Raw genomic sequence first — 19,869 nt, 5'->3', positions numbered from 1 at the left:
ATAATAGATGTAAAATGGAAAGTTGTTTAATATTGTATACTCTTTTTAAATCCCTTTAGGGGCGAAACTACAGGGGATGCAGAGGTCGCAATTTTTTTTTTTTTTTAACAATAAAAAATGTTGACCTGCCACTGCCTGCACTGATATAATGTGAGTGTGACATGATGCTTCACTAGTGTCTCTGACTACAGGGGTTAGTGTTTCTGTTTTACCCATTGGTGTTTATGTGTGTGTTTGTGTGTGTATGTATGTATGTGACTGTGTGTGCATTTATGCATGTATGTGTGTGTATGTGTGTATGTTTGTGGAACCAGCAAATTACAGACCTTGTTACTACAGCATGGGGGGGGCAGGGGTAAACAGTGTCACTATACAGTACCACTATATACAGTACGGGGGGCTGGACCATGTCACAGACTACTGTGGTCACTTTATAAAGTACTGGGGCAGGTAGAGTCAGGGCAGCCATCTCACCGACAGATTACAGACTGTGTCACTGACTCACTATATACAGTACTGGTGGGATAAACAGTGTCACTATATACAGTAATAGGGGGTTAGACCATCTCACAGACTGTGGGCACAGGGTACCTCCTTTTGCATACATGTAATCTGATTCACATTTTTTTCTGTGTTTTAATTATATATATATATATATATATATATATATATATATATATATATATAAAAGATATATATCAAATTCACTTTTTTTGGGGGGGGCACTTTAGTATCACTTTAGCATCAAAATTTACATTTACTTTAAGCATAAAACATATCACAAGCAATCAAGATAATATTTTAGAAGACTATCACTAATTTAAGCACCCATTGTGAAAACTGTGTGCTGTCCCCTGTTGTACAACAACATTTACAAGCTAATAGTTACATTGACATATGAAACATGCGTGTATCACTGGTCATATGTAAAATTAGACCATCTGTGTTCTTAGCGCTTACTTGCAGCATATAAAGAATAATTGTACTCACCCACAGTTTAAAAAAATGTGACCCTTGGGTGAAACAAATACATTTCCAGAATTTTTTTATTCACTACATGAGAACATAATATAAAACATCTGGAAAGCTTAGTGATGCAATCCCTCTATTATTAACAGAAAGTGTGTACTGTGCTTAGTCTGACACAAAAAAGCAAAGACGGCAAAAGGTGTACGGTATGTAACTTCCTTTCTTTATGCTGTTATTAGTGCTACAAGTTATCCTTAATTGTCAAATATGTCATTATTTGAATGACTTGTTTTCTAGGATTTATCTTTTATTATTTAAATAAGTTTCAGCTTTTTTTCTGCCATTTCTGCTCTTGTGCACAAGATGAAAGTTAAACCTTGTTTATACCAACATTTCGTCATTCTTCTACAGCTGCTGTGACTATACTGTATGTGTATATATATATATATATATATATATATATATATATACAGTATATATATATATATATATATACAGTATAGTCATAGCAGCTGTATAGTCATAGCAGCATATATATGAGGGAGAATTATATTTATCTATCATGATGTACTTGATCATTTTCTGCAAAGTACCAGTATAATTTCCTGTTACCAATGTATGTAATCAATTGAGAGAAAGACGAATCTCAATACATTTCAGCCCCTGTGAGTTATAATTCAGGCAGAGTATCCACACTCAGCGGAGCACAATTAGTTAAATAGTAAACTTCTATCCATCCTGAAAATATACAATGTAGCAGTATATGATTGAACAGTGGATAAATGTAAGAAATAGCAACCTCTAACAGCCCAACAGTTTATTCGTTGTGGCTGACTGCCTTACTCATAGCTGCTCACTTCAGGCGTAGGCACTTCAGGAGTAGACATGAAACACAGCTCATCCAATTTAATAATGTTGTCCCTTAAAGATAAAGGGACATTGTACTGTATAATTGTCTCCTCTTTAATGTGTTTTCAAAGATTAATTTTATCAGCTGGTATATTCAATTGTTTACCTTTATTTTGACATTTGAAATAGGTAATTTTGGCTGATAAAGCCACCACCTATACTAAAAATATGAATTATTTTGTATACTCAAAAGAAAAGCTATGTAAAGAAGAATAATCAGCAGCCCAGTGGGGGTGGGGGGGGGGGCAGATACTAAAGTGTTCATTTTCAATTGCTCTCCGTAAGGGCCTGATGATCTAAATGCTCTCGGTTCTAGCGAGATTAACTGATCAGTCCCTCAAAGTATTTTAGAAAGGCAAATTTTAGCTTGAGAGCTGTTTATCTAGCCCTGCAGGGTTCTAGGTGTGAAGGAAATACACCAGCATTGCCATATATTACTCAATAAAAGCTGCCAAATATGTTTCATGCTGGTTCTAAGTATCAGCCTTTGTGTATATGCAAATAAGATAAGGTAAGGAGGCATGTGTGTATAGAGAAATAGATAACATAATGATGATTATTTAACTGGTTTGTGTTTTCAATTAGAAAAAATGCCTATTTAATATACAAAAATAAACCTAAAGGAGCAGTTTCCGATAAACTTTGAAACTGTTATAACTAATCATTGAAAACATAGTAAGGGGAAAGCAATTTTACAGTACAAGGTCCATTTAAGTAACTTAAAGGGACATAAAACCTCATTTTTTTTTCTTTCATGATTCAGAAACATCATACAGCAATGCACTACTGGGAGCTAGCTAAGCACACTGGTAAGCCAATGAAAATAGGTATATTTGTGCAGCCACCAATCAGCAGCTAGTTTTCAGCTTCTGAGTCTACCTATATATGCTTTTGAACAAAGGATACCAAGAGAATGATGCACATTATTAAAAACAAGGGCACTTTAATTAATCAAAATTGACATTTAAAGCGTTTTCTTAAAAAACTTACCTTTTAATCCTGAAAGCTGCTCCATCGATTCCCCCGCTTGTTGGAAGCCTCTGCTTATGTCAGAAATGACGAATCCGGCTTCTTCCAATCACAGCGTTCCCCCTGAGGGGATCATGGCCTTAGGGAACGCCGTGATTGGATGAAGTCGGATTCGTCATTTTGGACCTGCTTAGAGGACTTGCGACGGGCGGAGGAAGCGCTGCTGCGGCTTTTAGGATTAAAAGGTACGTTTTTGAAGAAAATGCTTGAAATGTCAATTTTGATGAATTAAAGTGCCCTTGTTTTTAATATAATTATTAAAAACTGGGCACTAATTCGGCAAAATTGACCTTCACTTTAAAGCAACAATGCAGTATATGAAACATATGAAGTACACATCAAAATCATATTGTTAATATTAGATAAACACCTCCCTGGGTGCTTGCTTACCTCTCCTGTAGACTCTGGGCATCATACTTCTGCAAATATGTTTTTTTGTAATGTGTTATCAGACCGAGGATAGGCACAGACAAAGGCTGTGGCGGACATTTTCCAAAGTACAGACCTTAGTGAAGGACACCAAGGTACAGTTGAAATGAAAAACATTATTTTATAGTGCTTGGTATTATTATACTGATGCAGATACCACTGATCCTATAACCAGCCCTCCTCTGGCTATACCCATGAGCCAGTGTCACTTCTGTGTCTTTGTATAGTGCTTGGTGTTATGGTACTGATGCAGATACCACTGATCCTATAACCAGCCCTCCTCTGGCTATACCCATGAGCCAGTGTCACTACTGTGTCATTATATAATGCTGGGTGTTATTATACTGATGCAGATACCACTGATACTATAACCAGCCCTCCTCTGGCTATACCCATGTGCCAGTGTCACTACTGTGTCATTATATAGTGCTTGGTGTTATGGTACTGATGCAGATACCACTGATCCTATAACCAGCCCTCCTCTGGCTATACCCATGTGCCAGTGTCACTTCTGTGTCTTTGTATAGTGCTAGGTGTTATTATACTGATGCAGATATCACTGATCCTATAACCAGCCCTCCTCTGGCTATACCCATGTGTCAGTGTCACTACTGTGTCATTATATAGTGCTTGGTGTAATTATACTGATGCAGATACCACTGATCCTATAACCAGCCCTCCTCTGGCTATACCCATGTGCCAGTGTCACTACTGTGTCATTATATAGTGCTGGGTGTTATTATACTGATGCAGATACCACTGACCCTATAATAACCAGCCCTTGTCTGGCTATACGCATGTGCCAGTGTCACTACTGTGTCTTTGTATAGAGCTGGGTGTTATTATATAGATGCAGATAAACATCCAGTATTTCACTCAGGCTTTATTTATTCCATAACTTATCACCCAATATCGCTAGCAGTCTCTTGACAAGCCACTAACTTTATTCACGCTACATTTTTTTTATTCCTATTATTTACTCAGAAAGGAAAGATTTACTAAGGTGGTGGCGGACATTACAAGGGCTAGTCACGGACACCTTGCCTATCTCTGGTTATTATACTGAAGCAGATACCACTGATCCTATAACCAGCCCTCCTCTGGCTATACCCATGTGCCAGTGTCACTACTGTGTCATTATATAGTGCTGGGTGTTATACTGATGCAGATACCACTGATCCTATAACCAACCCTCCTCTGGCTATACCCATGAACCAGTGTCACTACTGTGTCTTTGTATAGTGCTTGGTGTTATTATACTGATGCAGATACCACTGATCCTATAACCAGCCCTCCTCTGGCTATACCCACAAGCCAGTGTCACTACTGTGTCTTTGTATAGTGCTTGGTGTTATTAATTATACTGATGCAGATACCACTGATCCTATAACCAGCCCTCCTCTGGCTATACCCATGTGCCAGTGTCACTACTGTGTCATTATATAGCACTGGGTGTTATTATACTGATGCAGATACCACTGATCCTATAACCAGCCTTCATCTGGCTATACTCATGTGCCAGTGTCACTACTGTGTCATTATATAGTGCTGGGTATTATTATACTGATGCAGATACCACTGATTCTATAACCTGCCCTCCTCTACCTATACCCATGTGCCAGTGTCACTACTGTGTCATTATATAGCACTGGGTGTTATTATACTGATGCAGATACCACTGATCCTATAACCAGCCCTCATCTGGCTATACCCATGTGCCAGTGTCACTACTGTGTCATTATATAGTGATGGGTGTTATACTGAAGCAGATACCACTGATCCTATAACCAGCCCTTGTCTGGCTATACGCATGTGCCAGTGTCACTACTGTGTCTTTTTATAGAGCTGGGTGTTATTATACAGATGCAGATACGCATTCAGTATTTCACTCAGGCTTTATTTATTCCATAACTTATCACCCAATATCGCAGTCTCTTGAAAAGCCACTAACTTTATTCACACTACATTTTTTTTTATTCCTATTATTTAATCAGAAAGAAAAGATATACTAAGGTTGTGACGGACACTGCAAGGACTAGTCACGGACACCAGTACCCGTGTATGGACACCTTGACTATCCCTGTATCAGACTATACAGCCAATCAGGGCATGTACTGCCATCCCATTGTAAATAAGCAGAACAAGCTTCCATAATCCTAAATTTGCATTACTGCAGTATGATTTCCCATGGATGCAAGGCAGAAGGTACAGCCTCTAATTGGCTGTTATCATTGTCTACACAATTAACCCCTCTTTCAGTTGAAGGATTATAGGTCAAATCAACAATCACAACAAATCTCCAGTATTTCTTGAAGGAGCTATGATTCTAATGAAGGGTGTAACTACAGGGGTCTCAGAGGTCTCAGTTGAGACTGGGTCCACACAATTAAGGGGACCAATCTGGCCTTGAAATACGTTGTGGCATCACTCCATCTGCATCAGATCTGGACCCACTATGTGCCACCTGCAAAATAGGGCTGGCAGAGTAAGGGAAGTGTTTGGATTTGCCTTTAATATGGTAAAAAGGAAGACAATATACAGAGGTGCAAGATGGAAAAACACACACAATATTCTGTACAAATGAACTAAGAACTGATACTCTCCTTTAGGTCAGACCGCAGCCTTCTTGCAGTCTCTCCCTTGTGACTGTGTATAGATAGATAGTAGTAGTAGATGGCTCTGGTCTATTGAATGATTTTCTCTAGTAAGTGCAGAGAAAAAGGCTTGATGCATATATTGAATCCAATTAATATGGGGGCAGTATACTCACTCCATAAGATGAATATTTACAATAAGGAGATTCCAGCTCAGCACAGCAAAACAAGATCTTGACAATCTTTCAACAAAGGATAAAAGGTTTTATCCTTTGTTGAAAGATTGTCAAGATCTTGTTTTGCTGTGCTGAGCTGGAATCTCCTTATTTATGGAGTAAGTTACTAAAAAAATTTCAATTATACACTGGATACTTTTGTCATTTGGGTCTCTATTCATTTATAGTCCACTTTTGGATAAACCTGAAAATTCAGTATTTGACTCCAGGAACCTGTGGACTCTTGCCATCTGACGCTACATTCCCTTTCAGCTGTAAAGATTCATCTTATGGAGTGAGTATACTGCACCCATATTAATTGGCTTCAATATATGCATCAAGCCTTTTTTCTCTTCACTTACTAGAGAAAATCATTCAATAGACCAGCGCCATCTACTACTACTATCCGCCTTTAATATGGTGACAGGGTTTCCAAGATGGCCACCACAGTGCATAACTAACGAGGGGGAAAGGATGACTCCCAAACACAGAGAATCATCTTCTCTTGCTCCTATGTGGTACCGAGGCAGGTTTTGCTGATTATAAATAGCTAGAAAAGGTGCTGTTAAAATTGGGCCTGTAACAGCCTTTGCCCCTGGAGCCCAGTGAGGTTTAGTTATTCCCCTGATTTTAATTAACAGTTTTGTTGGCACCACAGAATTACATCTACAAGACAAAAGTCACAGTCACAAGAATGGTGCATGCACAATTGTTGCCTGATTTTTAAATTGTTGAATGATGGAAATAACATAATTTATGTAAGAACTTACCTGATAAATTCATTTCTTTCATAGTGGCAAGAGTCTATGAGCTAGTGACGTATGAGGAGGGGGCAAAGTTTCCCAAAGCTCAAATGCCTATAAATACACCTCCCACCTCACTCATACCTCAGTTTAACGTATAGCCAAGTAGTGAGGTGTAAAAAAACAAGTAGTAAAAAGCATCAAAAAGAAGGACTGGAAAAATAATGTGCTTTATACAAAAAAATCATAACAACAAAAAATAGGGTGGGTCTCATGGACTCTTGCCACTATAAAATAAATTAATTTATCAGGTAAGTTCTTACATAAATTATGTTTTCTTTCATGTAAGTGGCAAGAGTCCATGAGCTAGTGACGTATGGGATATAATACCCAAGATGTGGAAGTCCACGAGTCACTAGAGAGGGAGGGATGAAATAAAAAACATAATTTATGTAAGAACTTACCTGATAAATTCATTTCTTTCATATTGGCAAGAGTCCATTAGCTAGTGATGTATGGGATATACAATCCTACCAGGACGGGCAAAGTTTCCCAAACCTCAAAATGCCTATAAATACACCCCTCACCACACCCACAATTCAGTTTAATGAATAGCCAAGTAGTGGGGTGATAAAGAAAGGAGTAAAAATAATCAAAAAAAGGAATTTGGAAATAATTGTTTATCCCAATGCTGTTCAACAAAGGAATTTTTTTAAAAAAAACAAACTTGTATCCTAATGTTGGAGGTTCACGTGATGAAGTGTGAAAAGTTCTCTCTTGGTGATGAGAATCTAGTATTCCTCTTTAGACTTGAGTGGATTCTAAGTTATCCATCCTGAGTGGAAATCTGATGCCCTATAAAAATACAAACAAATGGTGCAGAACGTCTAGAACAAAAGTAGATAGATTGAAATTATGCTTACCAGCTGCTTGTCAACGCGTTTCGGCCAAATACTTGGCCTTTATCAAGTCTTGATTCTTCAAAAACTTACCTTTTAATCCTAAGAGCCGCAGCAGCGCTTCCTCCGCCCGTCGCAAGTCCTCTAAGCAGGTCCAAAATGACGAATCCGACTTCATCCAATCACGGCGTTCCCTAAGGCCATGATCCCCTCAGGGGGAATGCCGTGATTGGAAGAAGCCGGATTCGTCATTTCTGACATAAGCAGAGGCTTCCGACAAGCGGGGGAATCAATGGAGCAGCTTTCAGGATTAAAAGGTAAGTTTTTGAAGAAAACGCTTTAAATGTCAATTTTGATTAATTAAAGTGCCCTTGTTTTTAATAGGATTATTAAAAACCGGGCACTTATTCGTCAAAATTGACCTTCACTTTAAGGTTAAGGTTTAAGGTTAAAATAATAATTAAAAAAAAAATCTGAATTTAATTCCAAAGTTTTTATTTAGTAAAAATACTTTTCATGAATTTTCATGAATCCACTAATTTTACTCTGAGTCTGATTATAGTTGATACTGCCCCCTGAGAAGCTGTAAATGTCACCCTGCAGAGCTCAGGCAATTACTATGTAGAATATTGGAGAGTTTGAGTTCTGAACGGTGTAGAACACATTTATATCTGTTTAAATCTAATTATAGTAGAGGAGAGGTAATTCAAAAGGTGTGATTTTTAAAAAGAAATTAAGAATTAAGGGCCAGAATATAAGTGGAGTGCAATGTATCGCTTTCATTAATGTGCACTGGTATTACAAGTTAGGTGCAATGCGAACACAACATCGCGTTCGTATTACACAGAAACAATTATTTCCAAATTCCTTTTTTTTATTATTTTTACTCCTTTCTTTATCACCCCACTACTTGGCTATTCATTAAACTGATTTGTGGGTGTGGTGAGGGGTGTATTTATAGGCATTTTGAGGTTTGGGAAACTTTGCCCGTCCTGGTAGGATTGTATATCCCATACATCACTAGCTAATGGACTCTTGCCAATATGAAAGAAATGAATTTATCAGGTAAGTTCTTACATAAATTATGTTTTTTATTTCATCCCTCCCTCTCTAGTGACTCGTGGACTTCCACATCTTGGGTATTATATCCCATACGTCACTAGCTCATGGACTCTTGCCACTTACATGAAAGAAAACATAATTTATGTAAGAACTTACCTGATAAATTAATTTATTTTATAGTGGCAAGAGTCCATGAGACCCACCCTATTTTTTGTTGTTATGATTTTTTTGTATAAAGCACATTATTTTTCCAGTCCCTCTTTTTGATGCTTTTTACTACTTGTTTTTTTACACCTCACTACTTGGCTATACGTTAAACTGAGGTATGAGTGAGGTGGGAGGTGTATTTATAGGCATTTGAGCTTTGGGAAACTTTGCCCCCTCCTCATACGTCACTAGCTCATAGACTCTTGCCACTATGAAAGAAATGAATTTATCAGGTAAGTTCTTACATAAATTATGTTATTTCCATCATTCAACAATTTAAAAATCAGGCAACAATTGTGCATGCACCATTCTTGTGACTGTGACTTTTGTCTTGTAGATGTAATTCTGTGGTGCCAACAAAACTGTTAATTAAAATCAGGGGAATAACTAAACCTCACTGGGCTCCAGGGGCAAAGGCTGTTACAGGCCCAATTTTAACAGCACCTTTTCTAGCTATTTATAATCAGCAAAACCTGCCTCGGTACCACATGTACCTGAGAGTCTGGAACTGGATGCCTCAGTACCACTGCCAGTGGGATCCCCTGTTCTAAGAGAGGTAAGCATAATTTCAATCTATCTACTTTTGTTCTAGACGTTCTGCACCATTTGTTTGTATTTTTATAGGGCATCAGATTTCCACTCAGGATGGATAACTTAGAATCCACTCTAAAGTCTAAAGAGGAATACTAGATTCTCATCACCAAGAGAGAACTTTTCACACTTCATCACGTGAACCTCCAACATTAGGATACAAGTTTGTTTTTTAAAAAAAAATTCCTTTGTTGAACAACATTGGGATAATTTGCATTTGGATTGTGACACTGACTGCTACAAGTGTGTGACCATTAGGATACAAGTCTGTGTTCAAACATTTTTATTATCCTTTGTTGAACAACATTGGAATAATTTGCATTTGGATTGTGACACTAACTGCTACATGTTCACATTGTTCATTTGGATTGTGACACTGACTGTTATTTCCACTTTGTTTTATCTAAGTGTGTGACCATCTTTATTTTTGTGACCCTCACAGGACAACACAGAAAATAATTTTTCATATTTTTGATTTTTATTTTTATATTATTTCATTTCACAATTTTTCAGTCCACTATTTGTCAGATTTTTATTTTATGCACGTGCATCTATTCACTGCTTGTTCATTTTTGGTGTACCCACACATTCACCATTACTCTCCCTTTGTGTAAAATCAGTGTTATTATTGCATTACCATTTGGGGCATATCTCACTTGTTCAACCCTATATTGTTTCAACTTAATATTTGTTTTAACATAATATTGTTCTAACAGAATATTGTTTTAACAGATATTGTTTCAACATAATATTGTTCTAATAAGCTAAGATTTGGTAGCTACCCATTTTACTGTTTGTACTTAATTTTGCTGTATTTATTTTATTTATACTTATATAGTGTGGACACACACTATAGTGTGTCAGGAATAAAGTCCTTGACTTTTAACACATATATATATATATATATATATATATATATATATATATATATATATATATATATATATATATATATATATATATATATATATATATATATATATATAGATTACCTTGCCTGATTGGCGCTTTGAACACACCACATCTTGTTGTTATACTGATGCAGATACCACTGATCCTATAACCAGCCCTCCTCTGGCTATACCCATGAGCCAGTGTCACTACTGTGTCATTATATAGTGCTGGGTGTTATTATACTGATGCAGATACCACTGATCCTATAACCAGCCCTCCTTTGGCTATACCCATGAGCCAGTGTCACTACTGTTTCTTTGTATAGTGCTTGGTGTTATTATTCTGATGCAGATACCACTGATCCTATAACCAGCCCTCCTCTGGCTATACTCATGAGCCAGTGTCACTACTGTTTCTTTGTATAGTGCTTGGTGTTATTATTCTGATGCAGATACCACTGATCCTATAACCAGCCCTCCATTGGCTATACCCATTAGCCAGTGTCACTACTGTGTCTTTGTATAGTGCTTGGTGTTATTATACTGATGCAGATACCACTGATTCTATAACCAGCCCTCCTCTGGCTATACCTGTCATGAGATGCAGAACATATGCAGGACACAGCAATGATGGTACAACTCTATTTTATTACAGAGCATAGAAACATACATCTAGTCAGGTTGATTTCACTAACTAACTGCGACACAGACTACCGGACCTAAGCCCCGCCCCCAACTAATGACATCACATACTGCTCTCATCACATCTTCCCCTGTTTCAAAGGCGAAGCATACATTTGAATATAACAAATAACAAGGTATACGAACAGAGTATACAACAACATTTTTTTCTCAAACAATATATAAACAAATAGGTTCGGAATATATAAACACATAAATTACATCCTGACTTGGACATCGGGGTAGACTACCCTAGTCCACAGTGACCATGGGATTATTCTGCCCATACTTCCGGTCACTGTTCTAGCTAAAGTCAGTCCCTGTATCGGGCCGGAAGTCTCACCACTCTTCCGCTTGATGTAACTTTGCATGAACTGTCCTCTGATACAGAAGATGGTGAATTAGAGTCCGCTGGAGGCAAAGATATATCCCCGCTGTGATCTTGCTGAGGGAAGGGCACCTCTCTTAGAACAGGGGATCCCACTGGCAGTGGTACTGAGGCATCCAGTTCCAGACTCTCAGGTACAGGCTGAAGATGTCTTTGGTTACGGCGTGTAACCGTCCCTCCCTCAGTAAGGACTGTATAAGACCTTGGTTCTGGAGAGCGGCCAACTACCGTAGCAGGCATCCTCCATTTCTTCTCATCATCCAGTTTAATTCTGACAGTTTCCCCCGCATTCAGTTCCTGTAAGGGCCTGACAGAATGTCACCTGTCGTAGAAGAAACGATAACCCTTTTTGGCCTCTTCATCCCTCCTAAGGACTTCGTCCCGAGGAACAGGGCCAGGCGGCTTGAAGACACCCACTGAGGGTAAAGTGGTGCGAATCTGGCGTCCTAGCATCAGCTGTGCCGGGCTAAACCCGGTAGCTTGAATGGGCATCGCCCTGTATGACAAGAGGGCTAGGTACGGCTCAGATTGCTTTAGAATGAATTTTGTTGTTTGAACTGCCCTTTCAGCCATTCCGTTGGCCTGCGGATAATGTGGACTTGACGTGGAATGTACAAAGTCATATTCCCTGCTGAAAGCACTGAACTCTGTAGAAGCGAACTGCATACCATTATCACTCACCAGCTCCATTGGAATGCCCCACCGGGCGAACAAGCTCTTCAGGCGAATGATAATGGCTTGACTTGTGATATCATTCAGGGGTGCAATTTCCAAATACCTGGAATAGTAGTCGATCACAACAAGGAACTTTTTTCCGTGCAGTTCACACAAATCAGCAGCTATTTTCTGCCACAGCCCCGCAGGCAGCGGAGTAGAAATCAAGGGCTCCCTTCTCTGAGTAGGCCGGCGTTCCCGGCAAAAGGCACATTTAGACACGTGATTTGCAATGTCGGAGCTGATCCCAGGCCACCACACAGCTGTAGCTTCCCTTTTTCTGCACTTTGTAATGCCTAAGTGGCCATCGTGAATCCTGTTTAACATCTCCTTCCTCATGCTGACAGGAATTACAATGCGGTCTTGGAACAGCACCAACCCCTCCAGCTCCGTGAGCTGCGATCTCTCTGGCTGGTAAGCCCTTAAAGACATCCAGGCTGCCCGGCTCTCGGGCCAGCCTTCTTTTATGTACTTTATAACCTCTTGCAGATCTGTGTCCAAATATGTCTCTTTCTTTATTTCCTCCAGTTTCCTTGAAGAAATGGACTTAGAGGCCAGAACTGAATCAACATACACTTTCACATCAGATTCTGTGGAGGATTCTTCAGCAGCAGCCAGTGGGAGCCTGGATAGTGTATCCGCCACAACCAGTTATTTCCCCCGCACATGCACTGCCTGAACATTGAACCTGAGCAGTCTCATTAAAAGTCTCTGGCATCTCAAGGGTGTTTTGTCAATGTCATAAGAGTTGATTAGAGGGACTAGCGGTTTGTGGTCAGTTTCCAGACTAAATTTCTCCAAAACCACTAGATAACGCTGAAAGCGCTCACAGGCCCAAACTGCAGCCAGGCACTCTTTCTCAATTTGAGCATATTTTGACTCCGCAGCCGACAGTGTGCGGGAACAGTAGGCGATGGGCTGTAGTTTATTTTCATTTAACTGCAGCCCCCAACCCATAACTGCTTGCATCGGCACTAACCACAGTCTTTTTTGAAGGGTCGTAGAACCCCAGCACTGGGGCAGACCCCAGCAAGGACTTGGCCTGCAGAAAAGCTTTTTCTTGTGAAGGTCCCCAGACCCAGGCAACGTCTTTCTTAAGCAACTCTGTGATAGGGTGTAAAACTGTTGATAAATCTGAAAAAAACTTGCCCACGTAATTTACAAGGCCCAATATCTGTCTCAGCTCATGTACATCAGAAGGAATTTTCATCTGTTCAATAGCACAAATTTTCTCGGGGTCTGGCTTGATGCCATCCCCGTTGATGATATGCCCAAAGTAACATAATTCAGTTTTCCTAAAATGACATTTTTCTTTATTCAGCTTCAGCCCAGACTCTTTGATAGGCTGTAGCACACAACTTAAGCGCTGATCATGCTCCTCCACTGTAGACCCATACACTAGAATGTCGTCCATGACGACCTCTGTGCCCACGTGGTCACTCAGGAGAGAACTCATTTCCCTTTGAAAGATTTCAGGAGCGGAGGATATCCCAAAGGGGAGTCTGCAGAAGCAGAACCGACCTACCGGTGTGATAAAGGTAGTCAGTTTGCGGCACTTTGGATCCAGGGGGATCTGCCAAAAGCCGCTAAAAGCGTCTAATGTGGAAAAGAACTTCGCCCCAGCCAACTTTGGAGCTATATCTTCCAATGTCGGCAGCACAAATCTCTCTCTCTTCACTGCCTCATTCAACCTTTTCAGGTCCACACAGATGCGCACCTTTCCGTTTTTCTTTGCAACTGGAACAATGGGGGCACACCAATCAGTCGCTTCAACAACCTCTTCAATAACCCCCATAGGCTCCATGCACATAAGCTCTTTCTCCACTTGAGGCATGAGCGGGAACGGAATTCTACGGGGAGTAGAAATACTGTATGGGACTGCGTTACTTTTAAGTGCTATACGGACTGGTTTGCAATTCAGTAGGCCCAACTCGCCAAACATATCTTCGGAAATCTCATTCACTCTGGCCACGAGGCCCAAGTCACAGGCTGCTTTTCTGCTCAATAAATTGTTAACACACAGACCTCGAATCACATGCACCCACATGGTGAACTTTCTTTGCTTGTACTCACAGCTAGCTAGCTGGGCCTGTCGAGGCAGTTTCATAAATTCAGCAAAAGACATTACAGTGATATCTGCTCCCGTGTCAATCTTAAAATCAACTTTGGCTCCCATTACAGTAAAAGTAACTTTCCAATCTTCCTCTGAGCTTGGCCGTTCCACAACGGACCCCACAAAAGACACTTCCTGACCCCCCTGGTCACTGTCCACCTGCATCTCCTTAATGTATTCAGTTTTACACACCACTTCAAAATAGCCCATTCTGTTACATTTTCTGCATCTTTTATCTCTGGCCGGGCATATAACACTCTGATCATGGGCACGGTAGCACCGTGTGCATCGGGCATGTTGCGCCCATCCACTTCTAGGCCTTTCCATTACTTTAGATCTACCGCTCACACTGTGCCTTTCACTAGCAGTTTTCCTGGACTGTTGCACTTCATCCACAATACTCTCAGACCTCAGATCAGCACTCTGCTTTTTCACCAGTTCACTCTGGCGGGCCATCCTAATAGCCCCATCTAATGTTAAATCAGGCTCTAACTGCAGCTTCAGTGAGACTTCAGCATCTGCAATTCCAATAACTATTCTGTATCTGATTTGCTCTTCTTTAGCAACACCAAACTCACAGAATTCAGCTAGTTCATACAGGCTGCGCACAAATGACTCCACAGATTCTCCCACACGCTGATTACGTTTGTGAAAACAAGCTCTCTCATGAATCACATTTCTTTTGGGCACAAAGTGGGCACTGAGTTTATCCATAACTATATCAAAGTTAAATTATTCCCCTTCTTGGAAAGTAAAAGCATTGAACACTGGCTCCACATCTTTCCCCATAGAGTATAAAAGAAAATTAGCTTGTACATCACCACTCTCTTTGTTCAGTTTGGAAGCAATCCTGAAGCGCTGAAACCGCTGACGCCATGTGGGCCAAGCTGCAGGCTGAGAGAAGTCAAAAAGCTCAGGTGGGGTAAACTTTGACATTGCAATCGATCAGGAACAGAAGCGCAGGCCAGAACTTCTGACACCATGTCATGAGATGCAGGACATATGCAGGACACAGCAATGATGGTACAACTCTATTTTATTACAGAGCATAGAAACATACATCTAGTCAGGTTGATTTCACTAACTAACTGCGACACAGACTACCGGACCTAATCCCTGCCCCCAACTAGTGACATCACATCCGGCTCTCATCACAATACCCATGAGCCAGTGTCACTACTTTGTCATTATATAGTGCTGGGAGTTATTATACTGATGCAGATAATACTGATCCTATAACCAGCCCTCCTCTGGCTATACCCATGAGCCAGTTTCGCTAATGTGTCTTTGTATAGTGCTTGGTGTTATTATACTGATGCAGATACCACTGATCCTATAACCAGCCCTCATCTGGCTATACCCATGTGCCAGTGTCACTACTGTGTCTTTGTATAGTGCTTGGTGTTATTATACTGAAGCAGATACCACTGATCCTATAACTAGCCCTCCTCTGGCTATACAAATGTGCCAGTGTCACTAGTGTGTTATTATACAGTGCTGGGTATTATTATACTGATGCAGATACCACTGATTCTATAACCAGCCCTCCTCTAGCTATACCCATGTGCCAGTGTCACTACTGTGTCTTTGTATAGTGCTGGGTGTTATTATACTGATGCAGATACCACTGACCCTATAATAACCAGCCCTTGTCTGGCTATACGCATGTGCCAGTGTCACTACTGTGTCTTTTTATAGAGCTGGGTGTTATTATACAGATGCAGATACGCATTCAGTATTTCACTCAGGCTTTATTTATTCCATAACTTATCACCCAATATCGCAGTCTCTTGACAAGCCACTAACTTTATTCACACTACATTTTTTTTATTCCTATTATTTAATCAGAAAGAAAAGATATACTAAGGTTGTGACGGACACTGCAAGGACTAGTCACGGACACCAGTACCCGTGTATGGACACCTTGACTATCCCTGTATCAGACTATACAGCCAATCAGGGCATGTACTGCCATCCCATTGTAAATAAGCAGAACAAGCTTCCATAATCCTAAATTTGCATTACTGCAGTATGATTTCCCATGGATGCAGGGCAGAAGGTACAGCATCTAATTGGCTGTTATCATTGTCTACACAATTAACCCCTCTTTCAGTTGAAGGATTATAGGTCAAATCAATATTCACAACAAATCTCCAGTATTTCTTGAAGGAGCTATGATAGGAGGATTCTAATGAAGGGTGTAACTACAGGGGTCTCAGAGGTCTCAGTTGAGACTGGGTCCACACAATTAAGGGGATCAATCTGGCCTGGAAATACGTTGTGGCATCACTCCATCTGCATCAGATCTGGACCCACTATGTGCCACCTGCAAAATAGGGCTGGCAGAGTAAGGGAAGTGTTTGGATTTGCCTTTAATATGGTGACAGGGTTTCCAAGATAGCCACCACAGTGCATCACTAACGAAGGGGAAAAGATGACTGCCAAACACAGAGAAGCATCTTCTCTTGCTCCTATGTGGTACCGAGGCAGGTTTTGCTAGAAAGGGTGCTGTTAAAATTGGGACCGTAACAGCCTTTGCCCCTGGGGCCCAGTGAGGTTTAGTTATTCCCCTGATTTTAATTAACAGTTTTGTTGGCACCACAGAATTACATGTACAAGACAAAAGTCACAGTCACAAGAATGGTGCATGCTCAATTGTTGCCTGACTTTTAAATTGTTGAATGATGGAAATAACATAATTTATGTAAGAACTTACCTGATAAATTAATTTCTTTCATAGTGGCAAGAGTCCATGAGCTAGTGACGTATGAGGAGGGGGCAAAGTTTCCCAAACCTCAAATGCCTATAAATACACCTCCCACCTCACTCATACCTCAGTTTAACGTATAGCCAAGTAGTGAGGTCTAAAAAAACAAGGAGTAAAAAGCATCAAAAAGAGGAACTGGAAAAATAATGTGCTTTATACAAAAAAATCATAAAAACAAAAAATAGGGTGGGTCTCATGGACTCTTGCCACTATAAAAAAAATTAATTCATCAGGTAAGTTCTTACATAAATTATGTTTTCTTTCATGTAATTGGCAAGAGTCCATGAGCTAGTGACGTATGAGGAAGGGGCAAAGTTTCCCAAACCTCAAATGCCTATAAATACACCTCCCACCTCACTCATACCTCAGTTTAACGTATAGCCAAGTAGTGAGGTCTAAAAAAACAAGGAGTAAAAAGCATCAAAAAGAGGAACTGGAAAAATAATGTGCTTTATACAAAAAAATCATAAAAACAAAAAATAGGGTGGGTCTCATGGACTCTTGCCACTATAAAAAAAATTAATTCATCAGGTAAGTTCTTACATAAATTATGTTTTCTTTCATGTAATTGGCAAGAGTCCATGAGCTACTGATGTATGGGATAGTAATACCCAAGATGTGGAACGCCACAGAAGAGTCATTAGAGAGGGAGGGATAAAAATAATAACAGCCATTTTCCACTGAAAAAATTAATCCACAACCCAAAATATAAGTTTATTCTCATAAATGAAAAGAAAAAACTTAAACATAAGCAGAGGAATCAAACTGAAATAGCTGCCTGAAAAACTTTTCTACCAAAAACTGCTTCCGAAGAAGCAAATACATCAAAACGGTAGAATTTAGTAAATGTATGCAAAGAAGACCAAGTTGCTGCTTTGCAAATCTGATCAACTGAAGCTTCATTCTTAAAAGCCCACAAAGTGGAGACTGATCTAGTAGAATGAGCTGTAATTTTCTGAAGAATGAGCTGTAATTTTCTGAGGCGGGGCCTGACCCGACTCCAAATAAGCCTGATGAATCAAAAGCTTTAACCAAGATGCCAAGGAAATGGCAGAAGCCTTCTGACCTTTCCTAGAACCAGAAAATACAACAAATAGACTAGAAGTCTTCCTGAAATCTTTAGTAGCTCGAGGTTCATGTTAGGGTGTTAGGTGTAGACATAAAAAGTATTTCCCCATAGGAATCAATGGGTCTGCGTTAGGAGCTTTACGCTGCTTTTTGCAGGTGTTAGGTTTTTTTTCAGCCGGCTCTCCCCCATTGATTCCTATGGGGAAATCGTGCACGAGCACGTTTTATCTGCTCACCGCTACCGTAAGCAGCGCTGGTATTGAGGTGAGATGTGGAGCTAAATTTTGCTATCCGCTCACGTTTCTGCGGCTAACGCCAGGTTTGTAAAAACCCCGTAATACCAGCGCTGTCTGTAGGTGAGCGGTGAGCATAAACTGCTCGTTAGCACCGCACCCCTGTTAACACAAAACTCGTAATCTAGGTGAGTATTTTTATATATAGTGAGTCCTCAAGTCCATGAACCTATAAGTTCCTGGTTCTATCAATACAAATTCTATCTTTCGATATACACAATTGGATTTATTATTTGATATCCAATAATATTTTTATATCAATATATTTCAATAGTACGTAAAATTATAACTCAGACATTTAGGCAACAGTGCCAAGTGTACACACACTGAGACCCTTTAACTACTGAGTATAAAAATTACATGCCCAATAAGGTTTATATCATTAAGGCACCCTGATTATTAGATATACTGAGTACAAAATCGTATGCCCAATAGGAGTTATTCCACTGAGGCAACCTGATTATCAAATATATCAGTTCAATAAGGGAATATAACGATTAACCTTATACTAACTAGCTAATAAATACGGCCTCACTGAATTGTACCAATAATTTGTCTATAATCAAGACCATACCTCCTATAGTGCAGAAGGAATACTTCGACTATGCAACTCTGAACCCTATTTGTGTTTTTAATTACACACATTTTTGTCTTAACATTTTATATTAAAAGTTATATTTTAAGTCTATTCCTAGACCATTACCCCTTAGAAATATGATGTCCTCAATATAAGGGGAGACAGAAGTGCTACCATAGTGCATCTTTTCCAGTCAATTCTTTTTTGACTTAACTTCACAAAGAGTTGGATTCCGCCCAAGAAAATATCAGAGATACTTCTTTCATTACTAAAGGACTGCGAGTCCCCCATTGATGAATGACATATGCCACTGTTGTTATATTGTCTGATTGAAAATCAATGTAAAGTTCTCTCTTCAATAGAGGCCAAGCCTGAAAAGCTCTAAAAATAGCACAGAGTTCTAAAATAATGATTGGTAACCTCGCCTCTTGAGGATTCCAAACCCCTTGTGCTGTCAGAGATCCCCAGACAGCTCCCCAACCTGTAAGACTTGCATCTGTTGTGATCACAGTCCAGGAAGGACGCACAAAGGAGGCCCCTTGAACAATAAGGTGATGGTTTAAACAACAAAACAGAGAGAGTTAAGTGTTGGGATTTAATTATATCAACTGTGATATCTGAGTATAATCCCTGCACCATAGGTGCAACATGCAAAGCTGTAGAGGTCTCATATGAAAATGAGCAAAGGAGATTGTGTCCAAAGCTGCAACCATGAGACCTAAAACTTC

At 39.8% G+C, this 19,869-nt stretch overlaps 1 protein-coding gene across 3 annotated transcripts in view; it reads left to right on the top strand.

The window, feature by feature from the left end:
* Window positions 1-1,122: 1,122 nt before the first annotated feature.
* LOC128654468 (fibrinogen-like protein 1) overlaps window positions 1,123-19,869 on the top strand; it is an 83,120-nt gene continuing 64,373 nt past the window's right edge. For 2 of the 3 annotated variants that reach the window (XM_053708391.1, XM_053708394.1), the window contains exon 1: window positions 1,129-1,175. The gene's annotated coding sequence lies outside the window, so the exon portion shown is untranslated. Of the gene's footprint in view, window positions 1,176-19,869 lie in introns of all 3 variants that reach the window. The other variant, XM_053708393.1, reaches the window with a different exon arrangement.

Source organism: Bombina bombina, chromosome 3 (genome assembly GCF_027579735.1).
Source record: "Bombina bombina isolate aBomBom1 chromosome 3, aBomBom1.pri, whole genome shotgun sequence".
In the NCBI taxonomy this organism is placed as follows: Eukaryota; Metazoa; Chordata; class Amphibia; order Anura; family Bombinatoridae; genus Bombina; species Bombina bombina.
This window is presented reverse-complemented; position numbering and strand designations above follow the sequence as displayed.